General features: G+C 38.5%; 1 protein-coding gene across 9 annotated transcripts in view; it reads right to left on the bottom strand.

The window, feature by feature from the left end:
• Positions 1-27,975, bottom strand: part of SIPA1L1 (signal induced proliferation associated 1 like 1) — a 420,357-nt gene that overhangs the window by 300,368 nt on the left and 92,014 nt on the right. For all 9 annotated transcript variants that reach the window (XM_017882761.1, XM_017882759.1, XM_017882760.1 and 6 more), the window contains one exon: positions 27,118-27,184. The gene's annotated coding sequence lies outside the window, so the exon portion shown is untranslated. The remainder of the gene's footprint in view (positions 1-27,117; positions 27,185-27,975) is intronic.

The raw sequence follows: 27,975 nt of genomic DNA, 5'->3' as shown, positions 1-27,975 counted from the left end.
AAAAAATTAGCCAGGCACGGTGATGCACGCCTGTAGTCCTAGCTACTCAGGAGACTGAGGCATGAAAATCACTTGAACCTGGGAGGCAGAGGTTGCAGTGAGCTGAGATGGCGCCACTCCAGTCTAGCGCCACAGTAAGACACAGTAAGACTCTGTCTCAAAAAACAAACAAAAAATAAGTTCAGAAGCTTGAGGAGGGCAAGGCCTGTATATGACTGACCTCTTCTTCCAATCCTTTCCCTGTCCCTCTTCCCGTGTAACAGGAATTAAATGAGTTAATAGGGAGTGGCTTCTAAAAATAAATCAACCAAATCATGAGATTATTCAACATCTCATGGTTCTTCTGCCAAGTGATTCATGACCTTTAAGACCAAAAGTTAAAGTCTGAATACGTTTAGACACCTCTCTCACATCTGGTAAAGGAATTCAACAAAAATCTTTTAAATCAAAAGAAAATGTTTTACCTGAATAAGGTTTTCATTAGTGGTAAAATACTCAGAAACAATAGAAAACAGTGAACTGAAACTTAAAATGTAGAGGAAAACGACTGTGCTACCAAATTTTATAATGTCCATGACACTTTAATACTCTTTTCTCCTCCAGCCAAATACTTTTCTTAGAAAGATAAATTAATGTTTTCCATTCCATACTCATGAGTAGTTATGAAAATAAAGTAGCATATACTATGGTAGAGGGTTTTAAGTTATTCGACTAATCAAATTAAAGTTGACTCATAAAATATATTTTGACCTTGATCCTTTCCAATGTGGATATCACCTCATTAAAACATCTGTTTTCGATCAACATTTCAGAATCATTAAATTTATGACAAACACAGAATGCTCCACCTACCTTTTCCTTGCAAGGGGTGGTAGCACTGAAGAAGAGGGAGATGAGTGGTAGTGAAGAAGATGGTAGTGAAGAAGAGAGAATTAAATACTGACTTCCCCCACTATTGTCTGCAGCACATTTCTTAACAGTATAAAAAGAGGCTTGGGTTTAATTCTGAGTTCAATGAAGCCTGAGAAGCCAGTTGCTGAAACAGAAATTCATCTGAGAAACTAGCAATCCTTTGTGTTGCCCTCCTCTCCATGAGGTCTTCCTGGTTGAGAGTGATGACAGCTCAACTCCTCCTTAGGGTACCACAGGTGAGCTCTTGGAAAGGCTCTCCGTAGCTAAAACCACATTAGTTAATCAAATCAAAAAATAGTAAGCAGGAAAGCAGAGGGCAAAAAAAACCTGCTCTCCTAGGATTTTTGTATCAATTCCAAGTACTTTTCTTCTCTCACTGCCAGCAGCACCCATCAATTCCCATAGTAACCAGCCCACGGCTTTCCAACCAGCCCAAGAGGGAGGCAAGTAAGCTGCAGGCAGAAGCACATGAGAGCATGACCCAAAACCCAGCCACCAATCTAACAGTTACTTGGTGGCTTAAACATTCCAACTCTACCTCCTTGCTTCCTTAATTCCCAGATTCCCAGATGGCCCTCTCCTCTTTCCCTTCAACCTGATGCTGAGAGAGGGAAGATGATTTTTTTTTTCTAGAATTCTGCACAAACAATTTTTCTGTTTTCTGGTGCAATTTTTGTTCATGTCTATTTAGTACTAAAGCAACCATGGTCCCTTTACCACATGTGCATAGTATACTGTTGAATCCTCTGGAATGAAAGTAAAGATTGCAAAGACATGGGGAGCAATATTTTGAGATCTGGGAATAAGGATGAAAAAGGAATGAAGAACAAAAGGTGCTGCTGACGTGGGTGGAGACGATCTCAGCTTTGAGAAGAACAGGATTCATTATGTGGGCTGGTCAGGAGAGGGAACAAGAGCAGGAAGGCCACAGGGGATTGAGAGTACTTCTGTCCCCAACGCACTCATCAAGGACATGCAATCGGGGGCCAAGACTCATTATGGTGAATTTCAACAAGGAGAGAGGGAATTATTGAACTGGGTGAAATGTGGGTGATGATTAAAGAAGTTTGAGAGAAAAAAAAAAGCATACCTAGCTGATTCTAACATCTAAAGAATTACCATGGTTACAAGAGTTGGTTTTTTTGTTTTTTTTTTGTTTTAACTAAAAGTAAGTAAGAGAATCAAATTAAAAGTGCCCAGCATGGGCTATGAACCACTTCTGAAAGGTTTCACATCTCCTTTAACAGAATTTAATGGCTAAAATATAAGGAGATAACAACGGTGACAGAAGGTACTGAAAAAAGTAGTATGTGAGTCACCGCCCATCTTTTCTTTAGGATAGATGCTGAGTAAACAACTAAAGGGTTACAGTGTGTGCATGTGCACATTTTAAATTTCAACAGATACTTCCAAATTACTTCCTACTGAGGATCCCACAGCGGTATAGACAAGCTCTCTAAACTTTTACCCACTGTATGCATGACACCTTGCTAATTACAGAATATGTAATAATAAAGGCCCTAAAAAACGATTCAGCATCACTAAAAGTAAAGGGAAAACAGGAATGTTTGTTGTGATAGAAGTAGTATGATGAGTAAATGCTCTCTGTAGTATCAGTAATGAAATACTTGTAAAACAAGCCGGGCACGGTGTCTTACACCTGGAATCCCAGCACTTTGGGAGGTTGAGGCAGGCAGATCACTTGAGGCTAGGAGTTTGAGACCAGCCTGGCCAACATGGTGAAACTACTAAAAATACAAAAATTTGCTGGGTGCAGTGAAACACACCTGTAATCCCAGCTACTTAAGTAGCTGAAGCACTCCGAGGTACCTCGAACCAGAGAGGCAGAGGTTACAACAAGCCAAGATCACACTACTGGACTCCAGCCTGGGTGACAGAACAAGACTCTGTCTCAAAGAAAAATAAATTTGTAAAATATATATGTAGTTTCTAAGAGACCCGGTCTCGCTATCGCCCAGGCTGGTTTTGAACTCCTGGGCTCAAGCAATCCCCCTGCCTCGGCCTCCAAAAGTGCTAAGATTACAGGCACAAGCTGCCACCACCACTCCCAGCAAATTTTGTAAAATCAACTTTTTTTTAAAAGCAGATGAGAAATATTTGAGCTATACAAAACGAATTCTTAGAGGATCAATGCTTTAAAATTTTTAATTAATAATTAAATTTAATGCAATCTCAATAAGATTATCAGGATGTTCTTTTAGAAATTCAGAAGCTGGCCGGGCACAGTGGCTCATGCCTGTAATCCCAGCACTTTGGGAGGCCAAGGCAGGCAGATCACGAGATCAAGAGATCCAGACCATCCTGGCTAACACGGTGAAACCCAGTCTCTACTAAAAATACAAAAATTAGCCAGGCATGGTGGCACGCACCTGTAGTCCCAGTTACTCCAGAGGCTGAGGCAGGAGAATCGCTTGAACCCGGGAGGTGGAGAGTGCAGTGAGCCGAGATTGCGCCACTGCACTCCAGCCTGGCTGACAGAGCGAGACACTGTCTCAAAAAAAAAAAAAAAAAAAAAAAATCAGAGGCTATGTCTATGGTTTATATGAAAAATAAATAAACAAGAACAGTGAGGGCAATTATAAAAAAGAAGAGTAATAAGGAGGACCAGCTTTAATATTTGCCAGATAGTATAAAATATGTTATAAACATATAATAATTTAAAAGGTATAAAACTGGTTCATGAACAGGCCATCAAGTCAATGGATACAACAAACATTCTAAAAAGACTTCAGGAATTTGGTAAGATAAAATGTGACATCAGTGTAGAAAAGATAAATTGCTCAATAAATGGTGCTGGCACAACTAGACAGCCACATGGAAAAGAGGATGGGATACCAACTCACATTAAAATAAATCCCAAATTGATTTAAAGCCTTAAACATAAAAAAATCCCACAGAGTATTAAAAGCTAGAGATATTTTTCATAATCTTGAAGAGCTTAAGACCTAAGACATAAAACCCCAAAACCAGGAAGTAGAATAGCAATAAATCTGATGATCTAAAAATAAATTCGTACATAGCAAAAATTACCATAAATGACAAAATACAAACCCACTGGAAAAAACTAGCAACCCCTATCACAAAGTGCTAATTTCCTTTTTATATAAAAAGATTATTTCCATAAATTGGCAGAGTCAATTCACAGAAAGGGAAATTGTTCTCAAGCACATGATAGTATGTTCAATCTCACTTATAACAAGAGAAATGCACAGAAAAATAGCGATAAAATTCCATTTTTTCACCTGTGAAATTTATAAAGATTAAATTGTTAAATCACACACTACCTGCAAGGGAGACATACATTGCTGAGGAGTGTAAATGCATACAATGTTTAAGAAGGGCAGTTTAGCAATAAAGATACGAATATATTCTTCCACCCAGAAATTCCTCCATATAAACTGCATACTTGCAAGCTCAAGGATAGCCACTGTAGCACTGTTAATAATATCAAAAGATTGGAAACAACTTAAAGTCCATTATTAAGAGACTGGGTAAAAACTGGAATAAAACAGAATGAAAGCATAGTACAGTATGCTACCATTTGTGTAAAAATAAATTTTTATGAAGCATACATATTGCTGGGCACAGTGGCTCATACCTGTAATCCCAGGACTTGGGGAGGACAAGGTGGGAGGATCACTTGAACCCAGGAGTTTAATACCAGCCTGGACAACATAGGGAGACTCTGACTTTAGGAAAAAATAAGTTAGCTGGACATGGTGGTGCACACCTGTTGTCCCAGCTACTGAGGAGGCTGAGGCGGGAGGATCACTTGAGCCCAGGAGTTCAAGGCTGCAGTGAGCTATGATTGTCCCACTGCACTCCAGCCTGGGCAACAAGGCAAGACCCTGTCTCAAACAAAACCAAACAAAAAAAAAGAGCATACATATAAATGAAATTTGGCATTTCTGGATTAGATCCTGGAAAACAAAAAGGACAGGAACAGTGTAGGTGAAATCTGAATAAAATTTATATAGTTTAGTTTCACTGTATTACCTTGGAATATTATTCCATGGGCTTGTAATATCCATTTGAAAACATAAAATTTAGCTTTTTAAACACCTAATTACTTTGTGATTAAACTTACTTCATCTGTGATATTCATAACCTTATACATACTGCTAATAAGAAACATCAAGAGTGTATGTATTGCTTCAATACTTTTAAAATACATCCATTATTGTACCTAAACACGCAGGACATCTGTCTCATCTACTAGATTTCAGGTCCTTAACAGTAGAGGCTGTCAAACTCATCTCTGTACTCAAAGAATCTGAAAAATATTTACCACACAGAAAGAGTTCAACAAATGAAAGCCAAAATTAATAGGTTCTGGTCCAGTGATCCAATTTTTAATTAGTGAGAAATTTTGTATTGCAAATGTCTCAACAATTCTAAGGATTTCCTTTGATCCTTAGTCACAATCACATGGAAGAGAAAAGCAAAGGACAAAGAGAAGTGAAGCAATTCTCACTAAGGATTTAAGTAGGAAAATAGACAGGTATTTTAAATATACTACCTTCCAACTTTCTAAACATTTTGCTCTGGGCTAGGGGCTGTAGAGAATATAAAGATAGATAAGATATAATTCTTACAATAAAGGTTGGGCCTAATTCATTTAAAGTCAACATTTGAAAGGGTGAAACTATGAAATTGCCTTGGATTTTCAAGAATGTTTTCCACGGAAGGTATTAAAATCCTTTGCAATGAAAAGTGCCTTATTTTGCAATGTAAGAACGTGATAAAACTTGATTTTGACAAGGTTTTGGTCTTTTATGATCTTTTCTCAGGAAAAAAAAACTCATAGACAGCATGCTTAAGAATGTCCAGACAAAGGGCTAGGTGCAGGGGCTCACGCCTATAATCCCAGCACTTTGGGAGGCTGAGGTGGGAGGATCCCTTGAGCTCAAGAGTTTGAGACCAGCCTAGGCAACATGATGAAACCCCGTCACTACAAAAAGTACAAAAATTAGTCGGGCGTGGTGGTGCACACCCGTGGTCCCAGCTACTCAGGAAGCTGAGGTGGGAAGATTGCTCGAGCCCGAGAGGTTGAGGCCACAGTGAGGTGTGACTGCACTACTGCATTCCAGTCCAGGAAAGAGAACAAGGCACTATCTCAAATAATAATAATATCCAGACAAGAGTCTACCTTCAAACTCCATTGATAATGTGATTTTCCAAATACACAAAATCCAAAAGATAATTCAGGAAACAGAGACTCTAAGTTCCCTCAATGGGGAAAAAGAATACTGCTAAGTTTCTCCCAAAGCATTAAGAGTGCTCTCTAACTCCAAAAACTCAGAGTTCCAAGCCTTAGCTGTAACACTATACAGCAGAATAACCTTGTCAAACCACCTGATATCTGTAAATATCCATTCTCACCTATAAACGGATAACAACTAAGGTTCTTTCCAGGTATAAAACTCTATTATACCCCTTTCCATTCACATCCTAAGCATAAGACCTTATAATCCTTTCATACAAACACACAACACACATACATTTGTGCATGTTCAGTGGCAGAGCTACCTGAAATATTTACTTCCTATTTCGAAAGCAGCCCAGTCACAGAAACAAACTAGTATTTGATTACAAATCGGAGGCATATAAAAGCAGTTCCCACATAAATGGGAAAAGGATTTTTATTCAGTATTATGAAATTAAATAAAAATGTGCATGTTGTACAATCAAACATTTGATTGTTCCTTCTGTTGGGGTGCAGAAAACAATACCCCAAAATGAAGGCCTCAGAAGCAAAAGCTTTTCTCTGACCTTCTCCTGCCCTCCTGTCTCTCAGTCCCACTCTCTGCTGAGGCTAGCCATAGAAACTGGAATCCCTCTTTACCAAGGCAGGTCACAGAAACCAGAAACCCCTTTCCCCAGAGCTAGTCATAAAACATAAATATATTACTGTAACTTTCCCTCCACCTTTCTCTGTAAATACTGGCCATAAAGAAATTATTTGACTACCTTGTGTGACTGTAGGTTGTAAGGCCCCCATTCTAGAGAAGGTTGTGCCTCAAACCCCGAGGGAAGGAATTCACGCTCAGAGAGGCCAACAAGAATCTAGATAGGGAGGCCAGGCACAGTGGCTCACGCTTGTAATCCTAACACTCTGGGAGGCCGAGGCAGGAGGACTGCTTGAGTCCAGGAGTTCAAGACCAACCTGGCAATATAGCAAGGTCTCATCTCTACAAAAAATAAAAAATTAGTCAGGCGAGGTGGCACAGGTCTATAGTCCCAGCTACTCAGGAGGCTGAAGTAGGTGGATTGCTTGAGCCCAAGAGTTTTGAGGCTGCAGTGAGCTGTGATCACGCCAGTGTACTCTAGCCTGGGCTACAGAGACAAGACCCTGTCTCAAAAATTAAAAAAAAAAAAAGCAAGAAGAAACACCACCTAGATAGACAGGCCCTGCTGAGTTTCCCCACTCAACTGATTACCATTTAATCACCTCCTTTTTGTCAAATCCTATTTCTACATGGCTGTCCATACTCTGTTGAACCTAAGCATAAAAATAAGACAATTACCCTGTATCTTTAGGTTTTCATTTTCAAAGCTCCTGTGTATACACATTAAATAAATTTGCATGCCTTTTCTCCAATTAATCTGCCTTTTCTAAGTTGATTTTCTATCATACCTTCCGAGGGGCCAAGAGGAGCCCTCCCTTGGCCCTTATAATTCATTCATGTTAAGGAGTATGAAGTCTAACTTGGCTTTCATGTGATTTATTTATTTATTTATTTATTTATTTATTTATTTATTAGACACTGCCTTGCCTCCATTGCCCAGACTGGAGTACAGTGGTGCAATCACAGCTCACTACAGCCTTGACCTCCCAGGCTCAAGCAATCCTCCCACCTCAGTCTCCCAAGTAGCTGGAAGTACAGGCATGCTCCACCATACCTAGGTAATTTTTGTATTTTTCTGTAGAGACTAGGTCTCACTATGTTGCCCAGGCTGGTCTCGAACTCCTGGACTTACGCGATTCTCCTGCCTCAGCATCCCAAGTGCTGATACTACAGCTAAGAGCCACCACACCCAGCCTCAAGTAATCTTTTATGTACTAGTTAGTCCAAATATAACTACTTCTGTGAGTTATCTTTAGGAGTGCACACTGCTACTGGACATTTTTACTTTATTTGCCACTTTTCATAGTGTGGAAGAAAGATGGCAGCACTAGGGGAAAGTTACAAGAATATTCACCCATATGAAAAGACATGAATTAGCAGCGGGTGGTTTTCTTCTAATTTATTTAACATAATCCTTAGCGCTGGACTACTAGCTTGAAAGGTGATTGTATGAAAAGCAGAACAAGGGTCTGTGAACAGGAGTTAATATGCTAAAAGCATATCATGCATTTAATTATCTCACTAATTGAAACTGTCCCTTTCAAAATACACAAATAACACTGGGCTGCTAACAAATTTGTTCTAAAGAAGTTTTTTTCCCCTAAATAACAAAAAATATCATATAAGTGTGTATGTATATCTACACAGGACCTTTACATCAATAACAGGTCCTTCACATTTCCACAGTGAAGGATAAAACTGAGTTGATCAGGATTTGAAATAATACCCATCTTTAAGGATGAACTAGAAAAGCCTCCCTGAGGAAATGAATTTGAATGTGTTTCAAAGGGAGGGAAAGGTGACTTGACAGGTGGTGAAAAGAAAAACTGCAAGCAAGGAAAATGCCCTGTGCAAAAGCTGCCCCTGTGGTTTCTCAAGAAACGGAGTCTAGTTAAGCACAAACGAAAGGAGAGAAGCTACACATTATGTGACACTCAACCTCAGTTTTCTCATCTGTTACAGGAGAAGGCTGGACTAAGTGATTTCCCTGGTCCCACACAGCTTGTTTCCTATGAGGCACTGCACTGTCAACCTGATGCTCCCAAAAGCCCTGCTAGGCTCCTGGCTTATTAGCCCCACTTGTCAGATGAATAGAGTGAGGCTCAGAATACTGATGAGATCTCTAGCTACCTCTAGCTGGAGATAAAATGGAATAGACATTAACTATTGTGGAGAAAGAAGTGGCATACGAAGACCAATAACTTTAAAAACCAAAGCTTCTGAAAATAATTTACTGATAAAATATTAGTTTTTTATTTTCTTAAAAGATCAAAAGGAAGAAAAACATTCCCCATCATACCAGACAACCATGCAAAAAAAAAAAAAAGGGAAAAGAATAAATACCACTGCTTACTTTGAAACCAACAGTCCTTTAAGGGAAACTAGAGGAGGTGGTGTGCCTATTTCTGCCCAGCAGTAGCTCTCATTTAATTATGTATTCCCTCTGCCTGCGGTGTCCATAATGAGGTAGGTGTGATGCTGAATATACAACACATCCCTTAGCCATTAGAACACAGATTAGCAGTTAACTGAAGAAGTCTTCTAAACTTCAGAAGCACTTCAGACAACCCTCACACCTAGCTTTATCCCCAATGCACAGATTCTAAAACAAGGTGTTACTTTTACACAAAAGCTCAGTGGTAATTACAGTAATTTACCTGCAATTATTCAATAGCAGAATTCTTTATTTCTAAATAAATTCACATCTGATAGCAAAATACAGTGCAATAAATAAAACTAGCCTTAAACTTCAAAGCCAAATAGTATAAGCTAATGAGATCTATCTATTTGTAAATAACACGTCAGGTCTTCAAACACAGCCCCTACCCTGTACCATTTCTCCACATATAAACATATAGGATTAAAAAAGCTATCCTCTGCTGCTGGAAGCCACTCAGATAAAACAATTCGGGAGTGTCTATTACAATATCCCATGACCTGACAACTGCATAGAGAAACATGCCCATATACAGAGCCAAGGACAAGGATGTTGCCTGCAGCCTTGTTTATCATCAGGAACTATCAGAAACAACCAAGAAGTTCAGCAATGGGAAAATGAAAAGAAAAAAAAAAAAAAACATCAATCCCCATGACTAGGCAACAGTTAAAAAGGATGAACTGGGATTATATGAACCAACATGAACAGCTATCCAAAGCACGCTGTTGAATGAAAAAAAAAAAAATTACAGATATTAAATACAATGGCAATTATGTGAAGTTCCTAAAATACAAAAATACAATGCTTTTATATTACAAATAAAAATAAAAGTACCAAATCAACAAACTGTTTACCACTGGAAAGCAAGCCAGAGAACCAGGACGAAGGAAGTGGGGAGTAAACAGGCACTCAAACCTTATAAATGGACTCATTTGTTACTTCCATTAAAAAAATTAATTTTGAAAAAATGTGACTTGGGATTAAGTAATATGGTGAAATAAAAATAGTATCTCAGCAACTATTAGTAAATTAAAATGAAATTGAGGAGCGGGTTCTGGGACGATCACAGAGTAGAAAGTACCAGGAATCTGTCTTCCCACCCAGACAACAGATGCACTGGCAGAGTCTATCCAAAATAATTACTTTGGAGCTGTAGAATCTATGGAAAACGTGCAACTTCCAGGGGAAGGCTTGAACAGTTCATTGAGGTTCATTTCATTTAATTTTGGCTCCTACCGTAGTTGCAGCTACCCATCATCTACCCCAAGTCCTGCGGCAAGCAGCTGTGCACACATTTCCTAGAGCAGTTTGCACAAAGCTGGCAAGAGTCAGGATGTGCAAAAAGGACCCTGCCCTCTAAATATCAGGGATCTGTGCTCTAATGGCTGACTGCTGCTTCTGATCACAAAAGTGCAAAGAGGCCACTGTTGTTGAACCTGCTCTCGTGCAGTAAGCCCCTCCTTTTTGGCCAAAGGGACTTCAGGGCATTTAACAGTCCAGAACCCTTCTCCCCAACCCCCGTTCAATTTTCTCTTTACCCCTTTTAAGGGCCAGATATTAAAGACTAGGCCATTCAAAAGCAACCACATATATGGGGAAAATTAGAACGTGACCATGCATGGCCAGGGAAAGGTGCAGACTCAGAAAACATCTGAAAAGACCTTAAATTTACAGATTGATCCTCAGCACAGAGGCAGCCTACAATAAAATAAAATAAAACCAGTAAAAAAGAAAAAAACAAAACAGCAAATCATAAGGAAGGGGGAGAATCTGATTTCCAGAGTTGGCACATTATGAGATGAAAATGTCCAGTTTTCAGCCAGGCACAGTTGCTCATGCCTGTAATCCCAGCATTTTGGGAGGCTGAGGTGGGGGTAATTACCTGAGGTCAGGAGTTCGAGATGGCGAAACTCCATGACAACTAAAAATACAAAAATTAGCAGGCACAGTGGCATGTGCCTATAGTCCCAACTATTTGGGAGGCCGAGGCAGGAGAATCGCTTGAATCTGGGAAGTGGAGGCTGCAGTGAGTCGAGATCGCACCACCGCACTCCAGCCTGGGCAACAGAGTGAGACTCCATCTCCAAAAAATAAATAAATAAAATAAAAAACTAAAGAGTCCGGTTTTCAACAACAACAAAATCACAGGAAACACAAACAGGAAAATACTGCCCATTCAAAAGAAAAAATTAGTTAAAAACTGATCCTGAAAAATACTTGCTAGCAGATCTACTAGACAAAAACAACCATGTTAAAGATAAAGAACTAAAGGAAGATGTGGAGAAAGTTAAAAAAAAATCATAAGCAAAATGAAAATATTCATAAAGAAATGCAAAATCCAGAAAAAAAATTTTGAAGTTGAAATGCACAATAATAGAAATGAAAAATCCACTGAGGGAATCGAAGGCAGATTTGAGGATGCAGAAGAAAGAATCAGTGAACCTGAAGATAGGACAATGAAAATGATCAAGCCTGAGAAACAGGAAGAAGACTGTAGAAAAGTGAGCAGAGCCAGGGGACCTATGGAACACCATCAAGCTAAGCAGCACATGCATTGTGAGAGTTCCAAAAGGAGACAAGAGAACTCAGAGACCCCCATTGATAAACATTATAATATCTTTCTAAAGACAAAGATAGAATCTTGAAAGCAGCAGGAGAAAAGTAACTCATCACATACAAAGGATCCTCCTAAGATTATTAGCAGGTTTCTCATCAGAAACTTTTGGAGGCCAAAAGGCAGTAGGAAGATATATTCAAAGTGCAAAACAAACAAACAAACCTATCAACCAGAATGTTACTCTGGCAAAACTGTCCTTCAAAAGTGGGTGCGAAATGAAGATATTCTCAGATAAAAAAAAGCTGAGAAAGCTCACTACCATTAGACCCATCTTGCAAGAAATGATAAAACAAGTCCTGCATGGTAAAAATAAAAGGACACTAAAGAGTAACTTCCAGCCATATAAAGAAACCAAGATTTCAATAAAAGTAAATGCATGAGCAATTATAAAAGTATCATTGTAAAAACAGTGACAGCATTTTTTGTTTTCTATGTGATTTAAGACAAACCTGCACGTTGTGCACATGTACCCTGGAACTTAAAGTATAATAATTAAAAAAAAATTTAGTCTAAAAGGTAGTACTATAAGTTGTAACTCCACATTTTGTTTTCTATATGGTTTAAGAAACGAATGCACTAATCTCTTATTAGTTCATTATTACTTTATGTTCTTGAGCCCACAACATATAAAGATGTAATTCTGTGACATCACCAGTGAAAAGAGTGGTGCCTGAACTATTAGAGGAACAGAGTTTATGTAGTTAAGCTGGTATAAATTCAGGCCCGGTGCAGTGGCTCACGCCTGTAATCTCAGCACTTTGGGAGGCCAGGGCAGGTGGATCATTTTGACACCAGCCTGGACAACATGGTGAAACCCCATCTGTACTAAAATTACAAAAAAATTAGCTGGGCGTGGTGGTGCGTCTCCGTAATCCCAGCTACTCAGGAGGCTGAGGCAGGAGAATCGCTTGAATCTGGGAGGTGGAAGTTGCAGAGAGCCAAGATCGCACCACTTGCACTCCAGCCTAGGCAACAGAGTAAGACTCTGTCTGTGGGGAAAAAAAAAAATTCACATTAGGGTATTATGACTTTAGAATGTTAAATGTAATTCCTATGGTGGCCACAAAGAAAATATCTACAGAATACATACAAAAAAAATTTTTTAAGGTTTCACTAAAACAAACAAACAAAAAAATCAAACACAAAAGTCGACAGTTAACACTAGAAATAAAGAACCAAAAAGCTACAAGGCATGTAGAAAACAAATAGCAACATGACAGAAGTGCCTCCTTATCAGTCATTACTTTAAATGTAAATGGATTAAACTCTCTAATCAAAAGATAGAGAATGGTAGAACAGATAAAAACAACCTCTGATAGACAAAGGACATGTGTTTAAAAATTTTAAAATTAAAAAACATGATCCAATTATATGCTATCTACAAGAGGCTCACTTTAGATCCAATGACACAAACAGATTGTAAGGGCAGTAATAAAGAAAATGATTATTTCATGCAAATAGTCACCAAAAGAAAGCAAGGATGGTTACGCTAATACCTGACAAAATAGATTTTAGGTCAAAAATGTTTACATTAGACAAAAAAAGGACATTATATATTAACAAAAAATACAAGATAGCAAGAAGATATAACCATCATAAAAATGTATTCACCTGACTACCAAAGTATCTAAAATAAATCTGATAAACCAAAGAGAGAAATAAACCATTCTACAATAATAGTTAGAGACATCAATACTCCATTCTCAATAATAGGTGAACAACTGGACTGGATATAAGGAAAGAGAGGACTCAAACAACACAAAAAAACAACTAAACTAACAGGTATATACAGAACACTCCACCTAACAACTGCATACACATTCTTCTTAAATGCATATGGGATATTTTCCAGGACAAGACATATACTAAGCCACGAATTAAGTGTCAACAAATTTTCAAAGATGCCACATAAAATGTCTTCTGCAATCACAACAGGATGAAGTTAGAAATTAATAAGAGAAGTAAAACTATTTCCACAAAGCACAAAATTGTAGGATACTGAACAACATATTCTTAAACAACCAATAGATCAAAGGAGAAATCACAGAGGAAATTCGAAAATACTTAGACATGAACGAAAATGAAAGCACAAATGCCAAGACTTATGGGACACAGCAAAGGCAGTGCTGAGAGGAAAATTCACAGCTACGAATGTTTACATTAAAAGACAAAAATCTCAAATCAAAAACCTAACTTTACAACTTAAAGAACTAGGAAAAGAACAAACCAAACCCAAAGCTCACAGAAAGAAAGAGTAGAGATAAACTAAACAAAAGAAAAACAACAGAGAAAATTAAGGAAACAAAAGTTGATTCTTTGGAAGTATCAACAAAATTGACAAATATTTACTGAGATGTACTCACACACACAAAAAGGAAATATTCAAATTACTAAAATCTTTTTTTCTTATTATTCTTTCAGTTCTAGGGTACATGTGCACAATGTGCAGGTTTGTTACGTATGTATGTATACTTGTGCCATGTTGGTGTGCTGCACCCATCAACTCGTTAGCACCCATCAACTCGTCATTTACATCAAGAATAACTCCCAATGCCATCCCTCCTCCCTCCCCCCTCCCCATAATAGGGCCCGATGTGTGTTCCCCTTCCTGAGCGTCCAAGATGATCCAATTGTTCGCACTTCCCCACGCTACTGAGTGAGAACATGGCGGTGTTTGGGTTTTCTGTATCTTAGCGATAGTCGCCTGAGAACCTGATGGGCTTTCAGCTGGCATCCCATGTCCCTGACAAACGCGACACGAACTCATCCTTTTTTATGCTGTATAGGGTATTCCGAGTGGTGTATATGCTGCCACATTTTCGTTAATCCAGTGCTGTCACTGATGCACATTTGGGTTGAGTTCCAAGTCTTCTGCTATTGTGCAATAGTTGCTGCAATGAAGCATACGGTGTGCATGTGCTCTTGTATAGCTCAGATGATTTATAAATCCTTTGGGTATCATACCAGTAATGGGATGGGCTGGGTCATACATGTGTGACTTCCTAGTCTAGATCCTTGAGGAATCGCCCATACGTCTTTCCACAATGTTGAACTAGTATTAAGGCAAGCGCACCGACAGTGTAAACAGTGTCTGGCCTATTTCTCCACATGGCTCTCCAGCACCTGTTGTTTCCTGACTTTTTAAACTGATCTGCCATCTAACTGGTGCTGGAGATGGTATCTCATTGTGGTTTTCGATTTGCATTTCTCTGATGGGCCAGTGATGACGAGCATTGTTTTCCAATGGTTCTGTTGGCCTGGCATCTGCATGTCTTCTTTTGAGCCACACGTCTATTCATCCATCCCTTCCTGCCCAGCTTTTTGATGGGGTTGTTTTGTCTTTTTCTCCCATAACTCTGTGTTGCAGTTCTTTGTAGGGTTCTGGATACTTAGCCCCTGTCAGATGAGTAGATGCAAAAAATTTTCTCCCATTCTGTAGGCTGCCTGTTCACTCCGATGGTAATATCTTTTCCTGTGCAAAAGCTCTTTAGTTTAATTAGATCCCATTTGTCAATTATGGCTTTTGTTGCCGTTGCTTTAGACATGAAGTCCTTGCCCATGCCTATGTCCTGAATGGTATTACCTAGGTTTTCTTCTAGGGTTTTTATGGTTTTAGGTCTAACATTTAAGTCTCTAATCCATCTTGAATTGATTTTCATATAAGGAGTAAGGAAAGTATCCAGTTTCAGCTTTCTACTTATGGCTAGCCAAGGTTCCCAGCACCATTTATTAAATAGGGAATCCTTTCCCCATGAAAGTGGGGACATTACTACTGATTCTACAGAAATAAAAAAGATTATAAGAGTGTATTATGAAGAACTGTATGCCAAAAAATTGGATAACCTAGATAAAATATATTCCTAGAAATACAAAATGTACCAACTTTAAATCATGAAGAAATAGAAAACCTAAGACATATAACTAGTACAGAGATTAAATCAGTAATAAAAAAAAAAATCTCAAAAAAGAGAAGTTCTGAACCTAATGGCTTCACTGGTAAATTTTACCAAACAAATAAAGAACTAACACCAATCCCTCTCAAATTTCCACAAAATTGAAGAGCAGGGAATACTTCTTAACTCATTCTCTGATGCTAGTATTACCCTGAGACCAAAACCAGATGAAGATACTGCAAGAAAACTGGAGACCAGTATCTCAAATGAGTATCAATGCAAAAATCCTCAACAAAATATTGGCAAACTGAATTCAGCAGCATAGTAAAAGGATTATACACCATGACCAAGTGGGATCTATTACTGGAATACAAGGATGGCTCAACATACAAAGATCATACACCACATTAACAGAATGAAGAGAAGAAATACCCCACATGACCATCTGAATTGATGCAGAAAAAGCATCTGACAAAATGCAACACTCTTTCATGATAAAAACATTCAATAAACTAGGAATAGAAACTACCTCAATAAAATAAAAGCAATATATGAAAACCAGTTGCAAATATCATGTCTATAATGAAAGACTAAAATAAAAGTTTTCTTCTAACATCAGGAACAAGGCAAGAATGCATGCTTTCATCACTTCTATTTAAACCTAGTACAGGAAGTTCCACCAGAGCATTTAGACAAGAAAGAGAAATAAAAGGCATTCCAACTGGAAAAGAAGTAAAATTACTTCTGTTCACAGGTGATAAAATCTTACATGTGGAAAACCCAAAAGATTCCACAAAAAACTGTTAGAACTAATAAATGAATTCAGCAACATAGCAGGAGACAAAGTCTACATACAAAAATCAGTTGCATTTCTATATACTTATCAATGGACAATCTGAAAAGGACATTACAAAAACGCATCTAAAGAATAAAATACCTAGGAATTAAACAAGGAAGTGAAAGACTTGTATAATGAAAACTACAAAACACTGCTGAAAGAAGTTAAAAGAAATAAATAGAAACACTTTCCATGTTCAAGGAAAGGCTTGATATTGTTAAGATAGTAATATTACCCAAAACAACATACAGATGTAATACAATCCCTATCAAAATTCCAATTATATTTTTGCATACATAAGAAAAACAATTATAAAATGTACATGAAATGTTAGGGAACCCAAATAGCCACAATGATCCTGAAAAAGAACAAAGTAGGAGGACTCATATCTTCTGATTTCAAAACTTACTACAAAGCTATGGTAATCAAAACAATATGGTACTGGCATAAAGACAGACTTAGAGACCAACAGAATAGAATACAGAGCCCAGAATAAGCTTTTTGCATATATGGTGAAATGATTTTTGACAAACGCGCCAAGACCATTCAATGGGGAAAAGACAGTCCTTTCAACAAATGGTGCTGGGAAAACTGGGTTTGCAAAAGAATACAATTAGGTGAATACTCACAAAAATTAACTCAAATGAACGAAACCTTAAATGTAAGACCTAAAACTATAAAGCTCTCAGAGGAAAACATAAGGTAGAAGCTTCACAGCACTGGCTTTGGCAATGTTTTCTTAGATATGATATTAAAGGCATATATAACAAAACAAAAAAAATAGACAAATTGGACTTCATGAAAATTTTAAAATTTTGTGCATCAAAAGACACTATCAACAGACTAAAAAAGGCAACACACAGAATGGGAGAAAATATTTGCAAATCATATTCATATATCTGACAAGGGATTAACATCACAACTATACAAAGAACTGTAACTCAACAACAAAACAAACAACTTGATTCGAAAATGGGCAAAGATCATGACTAAACATTTCTCCAAAGAAGATATTAAAATGGCCAATAAGCACATAAAAAAAAGCTCGACATCACTAAGCATTAGGGAAATACAAATCAAAATTACGAGGTGCCAACTCATACCCATTACAATAGCAACCATCAAAAAAACAGAAAATAAGTGTTGGCAAGGATGTGAAGAAACTGGAATCTTTACGCACTGTTGGTAGGAATGTAAAATGGTACAGCCACTGTAAAGAAAAGATTATGGCAGTTCCTCAAAATTTTTAATAGAATTACCATATGATCCAACGATTCTACTTCTGGATATTTACCAAAAAAATTTAAAGCAGAGTCTCAAAGAGATATTTGTACACTCATTTTCACAGTAACATTCTTCACAATAGCTAAAAGGCAGAAGCCACCCAAGTGTCCATCGATGAATGAATGGATAAGCTAAATGTGGTATACACATAAAATGGAATATTATTCCGCTTTATAAAGAAGGAAATTTTTACACATGCTACAACAGATGAATCTTCAGACATCATGATAAGTGAAATAAGCCAGTCACCAAAAAGGCAATTAATGTATGATGATTTCACTTATATGAAGTGCTCCGAGTAGTCTAAATCATAGAGACAGAAAGCAGAATGATGGACATCAGGGCCCGGGCAGTGGTAGGAACGGGGAGTTACTGTTTAGTGAGTACAGAATTTCAGTTTTACTGAAATGAAAAGAGTTATGAAGATGGATGGTGGTGACGGCTGGACAACCTTATGAATGTATTTAATACTAATGAAGTGTACAGTGAAAATGCTTAAGATGGTATATGTATTGTTTCACATTTTTTAAAAAGGAAAAAGCAAGAACAAATAAAAAGTCTAATCAAATGGAAGAAGACAAACTACCACAGGAACAATTATAACATCATAAATGAAGCGGACTCTGTCTACTCAAATGGCCACATGAAGCTTCAGCTGGTATAATTATTATTGGTATGAGCTGACACACATAATCTCTTTCCCAGGCTAAAACTTTGGCAATAACTGAAAGAGGTCCTCATATACAACTGTGAAAAATGTTAGCATCACTAAATAAAAAAGTCATGCTCCATTTTAACGACTAAGAATCCTTTCCCACTGTGCTGGGATTATAGTAGCCTAGTTTGTATAAGAATGTAAGCTTAACATGTTAATAAAGTTCAGTAATAATAATAATAAGGGTCCCCTTCTTGTGGTAAATCTCCAGAAAATCAGGGCCTGCGTGAGCACCATTTACCTCCTTCTACTTTCAGCCCTGTTAAGGAACCATCAGCCAGGCTGTCTTTTACACAACCATCTTCTACATTTCCCAGGAAAAACAAAATAGACTTTCAGTCCAGGGAATTGCATCCCCAATATTATATCCAACCATAACAGCTACTGGAGTAAAAAAGAAAGGAAGAAAGGGAGGGAGGGAGTCAAGGAGGAAAAAAATAACCAATTTGTTGTTATAATACATATCACTAATGTAAGTTTTACCTATTTTATTATTTTATTTTATAATTTTTTTAAGAGATAAGGTCTCTTTCTGTCACCCAGGATGGAGTACCATACTGTGATTATAGCTCCTGGGCTCAAGCCATCCTCCCACCTTAGGCTCCCAAGAAGCTGGGACTACAAGCAAACACCACCATACCTGCCCACTTTTTTTTTTTTTTCTTGTTTTTGTAGAGATAGGGGTCTCACTATGTTGCCCAGGATGGTCTCAAACCCCTGGCCTCAAGCAATCCTCCTGCCTCAGCCTCCCAAAGCACTGGGGTTACTGGGGTGAGCCATCATGCCTGGCCAGATTTACTTTAAATATAATCAACTGCATCTTTCTCATTGTAGTTATTATAATGCCATAAGATTTAACAGAAAATAAAACTAATTGAAGAAGAGTAAATAATAGAAAACGTCCTTACTCAATCGTTAAGTATAAAAGCAGCTCACAAAACAATATGCGCAATATGATCTTAATTTTGCTTTTAAAATGTATCTTTGATCACATAGAAGAACAAAAATGAAAGAAAACTATTAAAGTGACCCAGGACAAATGACCCCATTTCTTCCACAACAAATTACATGAAAAAAGGGAGGGAAGGGAAAATGCCACAGATTAAGAAAGACTTAAAAGAGACACGTGTGATGTGTGAAGGCTGCTTGGATCCTGATTCCCACAAACCAACTGTCAACTGACAATTTTGAAACAATGGAGAAAACATGGACTAGGGCTTCCATGACTAGCATACATAGTAAGTTTGTTAATGGTGATGACATTGCAGCTATTTTTTTAAGTGCTTCTCTGTTAACAAAAAATGACTGAAGTATTTATAAGTTAAATAGTATATCTGAAACTCCAACAACAACAACAACAACAAACACAAAAGCAGGAGAAAAACAGAATGGCAAAATGTCCCTGTCCACGACTGTGGAAGCTAGATGATGAGTACATGGGGGCTCACTGCACTTTTCTCTCTACTTCTGTGTATGTTTGGAAAATTCCATAAATAAAACATAAAAGTGATAGCAGGGATAGTTACTTCTGGGTGGTGAAGACTGAGTGATCTGGTGGGAATTAGGTGATTTTTACTTTGATCTGTGTGCCATTAAGAACATCCAAGATTTTACACAGCAAAGATGAGTTGCTTTGGTTACCTAAAAAACCAAATGTTACTCCTTTAGTAGATAAATAGATGGATAGATAGGCAGACAGACAGACAGATGGCCTTTCAATGCCCTGTTCAAATAATGCCACCTTCATGGATTTAATCCTCCCTCTATAAATGCCTCAATGCATTTACCTATATTTCTACTAAAAGGCCTTAATGTGTTTGGTCATTCATTATCACAGTTTTCAATTATGTCTAACTCTCCTCTAGAAAAACAACTTGATTACAAGGGGGCATTTCTTTTTCATATTTCTATCATGGCTAATACTAAGCAAAATGTTCTCTCTACATAATAGATATAAAATAATTATTTGCTTAATTAACTTTTCCACTAATAAATCCAGGGAAGAAACGATGTCAACAGAAGGAGAGTATCTTACCCTGTAACTACAAAAGCTTTAAGGTTTTTGTTTTGTTTTTTTTTTTGAGACAGGGTCTCGCTTTGTCACCCAGGCTAGAGTGCAGTGGTGTGATCATGGCTCATTGCGCCCTCAACTTCCCAAGCTCAAGCAATTCTCCCACCTCAGCCTTCCAAGTAGCTGGGACTACAGGGGCATGCCATGTCCAGCTAATTTTTTTTTTTAGATATGCGGTCTTACTACGTTGCCCTAGATATGCGGTCTTACTACGTTGCCCAGGTTAGTTTTGAACTCTTTGCCTCAAGAGATCCTTCTTGAGCCTTCCAAATTACAGGATTACAGGTGTGGGCCATCACCCCTGGCCCAAAAGCCTTCATTTCAGGCCAGAGCAGCCCTGAAAGTTCCTACACAAAGACAGATATTCATCAAATGTTACCTAGTCAATTTCTCAAAACATTTACTTTTCAGTTGACTGGAAAAAAACTGGTCGGTAGCAGACAAGGGTCAGTTACTGAATTAAGTGATAGACTTAAAAAAAACCCTGAAAGAAAACAAAGTCCATTAGCTCTTCAGCAACCTGAATTCACTATTTAACCCACTGAATGCTCATCCAGAGTGCCAATCAGACTGTTTTAATTAAGGAAACTATTACAGGCAGAACTCAAGGCTAGTCATGTGCTGAGACAGCAACGGTTCAGGAAACACCCCTGCTCTGAGAGGCTGATATCACACAGAAGGGCTGCCCACCCATACCACTGTGTTTCCCTTATCATCTACTCACTGAAGACCTTGGCCCATTTTGTGCAGATGTGAGTAGCAATGGCCTTCAAGTCAAGGACATTCAACTCTACATTCTCTTGCTTATTAAAAATCTTTTCCAAAAAGTACAATAAAGCCCTCCCCCCAGGAACACCAAAAGCTCCAGAACGTGGCATGCTGAACTTCCCCACATGTAAGACTTTACCCACCATATGGCCTTAATTTTCCATACATGGTTTTGGGGAAAGGCACTTAAATACTAGTGAAGACATTTACAACTTCCTTTTATATATAAAATATGCTTAGGGATTGACAACATTTAAAATAAAATCCAGGTTTTAAAATAAAATCCCCATCACTGTTTCCTAAGCCCTTCGAGAAACATTAGCGATTCATGATCAACTGGCAATTGCAAGCTTCTCCCAAGCTTCTTCTCCAGTTCTGCCCTGTGACCTGCTGTCTCAGAAGCCAGGTCTTCAAAAATGTTCATGCCGCCCAACTTTTTAAGGCAAATATAGGGGCAGTAGGGGATGGAGCTGAGCTCTGCACAATTCCCACCCTGACCTCCACCTACATCCACACAGTTCATGTTCTCTCTTCTTTATTTTCTGATTCCTTCTTTTAGACTTTTGTTCAAATCCACTATTAGCAAATTTTAAATCTATTAGACAGTCAAGAAAGTGGGCAACATGGTACCATTATTAAATTACAATATACTACTGTAGACGATCATAGCCATGCATATCTGGGTCCCCCTAAAAAATCAGGTATTAAGAAATAAGGCACACTCCTCCAAAGACAACTTAGTTCAAATGCCTCTTACCATTTGCTCCACTAGAATGAGTTTAAATGAGGTAACTATTTGGCATAGGCAGCTGCTCTCTTATGTTCTGGAGAACATAAAAATAAGAGCTGAGTAAGAATAAGTTGTTCCTATTGAAGAGAAAAAGGGTACAATAGCATTAGTAAATATGAAAGAGTCAAATCACTGTTCTAATGGCTGATATAAATATTTGTTAGGCCAAAGGATTTCATATCATTTTCTTCTTTAACAACAAAGAAATGGGCTTTGGATAAAAAAAAACACGTAACAAAACAATTCTGAAGTGACCTTAGGTCATGCCAAACTCAATTCAAACTAGTAACAGCCAAAGATGAAAGGAAGATTCTATAATCATTCCCTAGCTACTATACATTTTTAATATTTTTATACTACGTTACAGTTAGCATTTAGAAAATCAAACTGTCTAGCACTGTTGACCCTTCAACAATATGGGTTTGAACTGTGCATGTCCACTTACAAGTGGATTTTTTCAATAACAGTTACACCAAGTGTGCCTGCCTCGCCTGCCTCCCCTTCCTCCTTCTCCACCTCTGCCACTAGAGACAACAAGACCAACCTCTTCTTTCCCTCCTCCTCATCAGCTTACCCAATGCAAAGACAATGAGGATGAAGACCTTTATGATGATCCACTTCCATTAATGAATAGCAAATATATTTTCTCTTCCTTAGGATTTTCTTAATAACATTTTCTTCTCTCTAGCTTATGTTATTGTAAGAACACAGTATATAATATATATAACATACAAAATGCATGTTATTCAACTGTTTGTTATTGGTAAGGCTTCTGGTCAACTGTAAGCTATTAGTAGTTAAGTTCTGGAGGAGTCAAAAGTTACATGCAGGCCAGGCACGGTGGCTCATGCCTTTATTCCAAGCACTTCGGGAGGCCAAGGGAGAAGGATCACTTGAGGTCAGGAGTTCCACACCAGCCTGGGCAACACAGTGAGAACATATATCTATTTAATTTTTTAAAACTGTATTTTAAAAATGTTTAAAGGAAAAGAAAAAAGTATGCTTATTCAATTCAGTGTTTATATTCTAGAATAATACTGCTCAAAAAATAATTAAGAAAAGAATGATGGATTTAATAAGGTACACATAAAACTACATATATACAAGGTTGCGTGTATGCGCGTGCATGTGTGTGTGTATGTGTGTGTAGATTTTTCTTTCTTTTGGAGTACAGAAATTGTTTTAGATATCCCTTAAGTAGAGAAATAGCACTTAGAAAGGAAGTATACACTTAGAAGGCCAAGAGTCATGTCACCAACAGGTTGGGAGAACTGTTGAATCATGGCCTCCTCCTGTGTTGCCTGAGGAGACCTGAGTAAGAATGGATGTATAACCAAAGAATCTCCCATCTGACCTATTAGAGATACTGTACCAGCATTACCAGATATCACTGCCATTAAAGTAAGATATTTCAATGCCCATAGGCTCAAGTTATCAAACGAAGCAACTCAATTCAAAAGACAAGGTGTATTAAAATTCACAAAAAAAAAAAAAAAACCATTTTTAAGAAATCCTAAGAAGTAACTGAAACCCAAAATGCTCTGTCTTGAGTCATGAGATCCATCGTTCTTGATATTGTCTGGACTTGCATCTACAGTTACATTGTAAAATCTTTTTAGGTATGTGTTAGATTTCTGTGAAAACTTCGTTTAAATGTAAACTTCATACCACACTGTTTTTGTGTTAATAAAACTATAGATTTAAAAAAAAAACAAAACAAAATATAAGGTGTAACTATACGACACAGAAGCTAAACAAGTGCCTGACCTCACAGTAGTATATAGAACTTAAAGTGCCTGCTCAAAACTGTCATATTCAAGTTTATCAACCAAGAGTTATTATTAAAATATCATTAATACATACAGGCACGGCGGCTCACGCCTGTAATCCCAGCACTTTGGGAGGCCGAGACAGGCCGATCATCTGAGGTCAGGAGTTCAAGACCAGCCTGGCCAACATGGCAAAACCTCATCTCTACTAAAATACAAAATTGGCTGGGTGCGGTGGCTCACGCCTGTAATCCCTGCACTTTGGGAGGCCGAGGAGGGCGGATCACAAGGTCAGGAGATCAAGACCATCCTGGCTAACACGGTGAAACCCCGTCTCTACTAAAAAATACAAAAAATTAGCCGGGCGTGGTGGCGGGTGCCTGTAGTCTCAGCTACTCGGGAGGCTGAGGCAGGAGAATGGCATGAATCCAGAGGCAGAGCTTGCAGTGAGCAGAGATAGCGCCACTGCACTCCAGTCTGGGCGACAGAGCGAGACTCCATTTCAAAAAAAAAAAAATTAGTTGGGTGTGGTGGCACATGCCTATAATCCCAGCTATTTGGGAGGCTCAGGTGGGAGAATCGCTTGAACCTGGGAGGTAGAGGTTGCAGTGAACTGAGATCATGCCATTGCACTCCAGTCTGGGAGACATAGNTGTTTTTGTGTTAATAAAACTATAGATTTAAAAAAAAAACAAAACAAAATATAAGGTGTAACTATACGACACAGAAGCTAAACAAGTGCCTGACCTCACAGTAGTATATAGAACTTAAAGTGCCTGCTCAAAACTGTCATATTCAAGTTTATCAACCAAGAGTTATTATTAAAATATCATTAATACATACAGGCACGGCGGCTCACGCCTGTAATCCCAGCACTTTGGGAGGCCGAGACAGGCCGATCATCTGAGGTCAGGAGTTCAAGACCAGCCTGGCCAACATGGCAAAACCTCATCTCTACTAAAAATACAAAAATTGGCTGGGTGCGGTGGCTCACGCCTGTAATCCCTGCACTTTGGGAGGCCGAGGAGGGCGGATCACAAGGTCAGGAGATCAAGACCATCCTGGCTAACACGGTGAAACCCCGTCTCTACTAAAAAATACAAAAAATTAGCCGGGCGTGGTGGCGGGTGCCTGTAGTCTCAGCTACTCGGGAGGCTGAGGCAGGAGAATGGCATGAATCCAGAGGCAGAGCTTGCAGTGAGCAGAGATAGCGCCACTGCACTCCAGTCTGGGCGACAGAGCGAGACTCCATTTCAAAAAAAAAAAAATTAGTTGGGTGTGGTGGCACATGCCTATAATCCCAGCTATTTGGGAGGCTCAGGTGGGAGAATCGCTTGAACCTGGGAGGTAGAGGTTGCAGTGAACTGAGATCATGCCATTGCACTCCAGTCTGGGAGACATAGCGAGATTCCATCTCAAAAAAAAAAAAAAATTTAAGACATATGAGAATTGCATTGAAGGTGCACATTTCAATAACATACAGCTATTCTGGAGGGAAAAGTATATCTAGAAAACAGCTTCCAAGATTGAGGTAAAAATCACAGGGACTCAATAATATGCACTGATTTTTCTTCCCTCTCGAAGTACCAGAGCAGAGCTACATTCACAGAGCATTCCTCCAGGATGCTTGCTTCACCATTAAGCAAGTCTTGACAGTTCCAAAGATGTTATGTTTTCAAAGACAAGTTTTTCAGTTGTGTTGCTATTAAAAGCCTGGATTTTCAAATGGCTAAAATTACAGATTATCTAAAATCTTCGAGTCTACCTCTATTAAAGAAGAATGATGCTGGGAATGGTTAAATAAATGTAACCCAGAAAAGTGCCCTAATGTACTTTAAAAACATTTTTAGAGATAATGATTCCCAAATTTCCCTTACTGAAAATCAAGGAAGGTCACAAATAGCAGCCACTTTAAAAGCAGTGCTCCAATTACCCATCCCCTAAGCTCTGCACAAAGGTTTATGGAAGGGAGATGCTCAGATAACTTGAGCATCTGTTACAGGATGCAGTCACTCCAGAAGAGCTGACTCCTTAGGAAATTTTCTTCTGACAAAGCAACAAATAAGAAAAACTCCAAGGTCTTTGTTTCAGCATCTGGCTGAGATCAAGGTTAAGGATAATGAAACCTACACAACCCCAGAATGTAACATATGATGGTATTTTTGGGCTGTAGAAAATGTGTCTTCCTTAATCTGCATTAAGCTGTTGTTTTTCTCAATGAAAGAATATCCTTTTGCAACTGTTGAAAATGTTTAAGAAATGTCCACAAAACTATTTGAGTAGGCCTAGGATAGAACTAGAATTCTACCTAGGAGTAAGCCAGTACAGTCGCTCTAAGAGCAATAGTAACGCAAATATCAGTATACGTCAGTCAAAGGGTAGATCATCTGATCATTTCTCAATTATTCAGGAAAAGCTTGGCACCCCAAATTATACACCAATGCATTAGACTTAACAAGATTATTAGACCATGGGTTGAAGTATAAGCTCTCACCAAATTTCAAGAAATATAGAGAAGATTTTTAATGCATTCACTATGGAGGGAAAACATAAATATGTAACAGAAAACCTTCTTAAGTAGCCAGAAAATTATCCAAACTATATCATCTGCAAAGATGACAAGACTGAGTTCAGAAATCAATGACTAAAACTGCACAAGCATTTCCCATATTTTCCTTTTCCATTTCAAAAAGGGAAAAGCCAGTGGGCAGAAAATATCAGACATCTGATAAATCAAAATTCTGCTATAAATAGCAGGGGGTTTTTTTGTTTTTTTGGTTTTTTTCCCTGAGATGGAGTCTCGCCCTGTCCCCCAGGCTAGAGTGCAATGGCGCAATCTCGGCTCACTGCAACCTCCACCTCCCGAGTTCTAGCGATTCTCCTGCCTCAGCCTCTCAAGTAGCTGGGATTACAGGAGTGTGCCACCACACTCAGCTAATTTTTGTATGTTTAGCAGAGACGGGGTTTCACCATGTTGGTCAGACTGTTCTCGAACTCCTGACCTCAGGTGATCCGCCTGCCTCAGCCTCCCAAAGTGCTGGGATTATAGGCATGAGCCACTGCGCCTGGCCAAACAGCAGGTCTTCTAAGAATAACAGTTTGAGTGACATTTCCTCCCCACAATGTGACTTTGGAACTAATCCACCAACTCACCTTATTACATTTCAAAGTTAGTAGTAAATCTTGCTTTTGAGTCCAACTTCAGGTAATCTCTCAAAACCTAGATTAAAACAATTATGAACTTTATTAGTAGTTATTTCCAAATTTTGAAAAACACACAACTATATCTCACAGTAAGTAAAAGGGGGAAAAAAAAAACACCACTACTAATCAAATCACAACTGTGAAATTTTATACTTTGTCTCTAAAACCTTCTTTAATTGATAATCTCTTTATATGCAGCTCAATACACATTTATTGGGCTTTTTTTTTTTAGACAGTGTTTTGCTCTTGTCGCCCAGGTTGAAGTACAGTGGCAAGATCTCAGCTCACTGAAACCTCCACCTCCCGGGTTCAAGCAGTTCTCCTGCCTCAGCCTCCTGAGTAGCTGGGATTACAGGTGCGCACCACCATACTGGCTAATTTTTGTGTTTTTAGTTGAGACAGGGTTTCACCATGTTGGCCAGGCTAATCTTGAACTCCTCACCTCAGGTGATCCACCTGCCTCAGCCTCCTAAAGTGCTGGGATTACAGGTGTGAGCCACTGCACTGTGCCCAGCCTCAACACATATTTAAATTTAAGCCAACCAACAGCCATTCCCACTTAACCAACAAATTCTTGCTTGGATATTCATTCAGTCTGTCCACAGACTGCTACTCAAGGATCTCACCCTGGAAGCTGTATATATAAAAGAAAACAACAACAACAAAGTGCTTTTGATGAGCTGGTCCATCACATGCCTATGGGAATCACTATTCCAAAGTACTAGTTCTCTACAGGGAGCAATTTTGTGCCCCCAGGGGATATCTTGCAACATCCGGTAACATTTTTGGTCATCACAAGTGAAGCGG

Source organism: Rhinopithecus bieti, unplaced genomic scaffold, assembly GCF_001698545.2.
Source record: "Rhinopithecus bieti isolate Rb0 unplaced genomic scaffold, ASM169854v2 scaffold_13259, whole genome shotgun sequence".
In the NCBI taxonomy this organism is placed as follows: domain Eukaryota; kingdom Metazoa; phylum Chordata; class Mammalia; order Primates; family Cercopithecidae; genus Rhinopithecus; species Rhinopithecus bieti.
The sequence above is the reverse complement of the archived record's forward strand: the minus strand, read 5'-3'. Positions and strand labels throughout refer to the sequence as shown.